General features: G+C 62.1%; 1 protein-coding gene across 1 annotated transcript in view; it reads left to right on the top strand.

Moving 5' to 3' along the window:
* The window catches only part of DAP3 (death associated protein 3), a 16984-nt gene that overhangs the window by 12849 nt on the left and 3636 nt on the right, over positions 1 to 499 (top strand). The gene's annotated exons all lie outside the window — the stretch shown is intronic.

Raw genomic sequence — 499 nt, 5'->3', positions numbered from 1 at the left:
GGCAGCCCAGACCCCCTGGCATTACCCTGTGCCAGGCCAGCCCCCTGAGCCCTGTTCCCTGTCCTGAGCCTTGTTTCCTGTTCCCTGTGCTGAGCCCTGTTCCCTGTGCTGAGCCCTCTTCCCTCTGCTGTTCCCTGTTCCCTGTGCTGAGCCCTGTTCCCTGTGCTGAGCCCTGTTCCCTTTGCTGAGCCCTCTTCCCTCTGCTGTTCCCTGTTCCCTTTGCTGAGCCCTGTTCCCTCTGCTGAGCCCTGTTCCCTGTGCTGAGCCCTGTTCCCTGTGCTGATCCCTATTCCCTGTGCTGAGCCCTGTTCCCTTTCCCCCAGGGCCTGGTGTGGGTCAGGACTGTGCCAGGAGCCCACACTGAGCCCTGTTCCCTTTCCTGAGCCCCGTTCCCTTTGCTGAGCCCTATTCCCGTTCCCTGCACTGAGCCCTGTTCCCTTTTTCCCCCAGGACCTGGCATGGGTCAGGACTGTGCCAGGAGCCCACACTGAGCCCTGTT

The sequence above is a fragment of the Corapipo altera genome, unplaced genomic scaffold (genome assembly GCF_003945725.1).
Source record: "Corapipo altera isolate COAL_440 unplaced genomic scaffold, ASM394572v1 198, whole genome shotgun sequence".
NCBI lineage: Eukaryota > Metazoa > Chordata > Aves > Passeriformes > Pipridae > Corapipo > Corapipo altera.
This window is presented reverse-complemented; position numbering and strand designations above follow the sequence as displayed.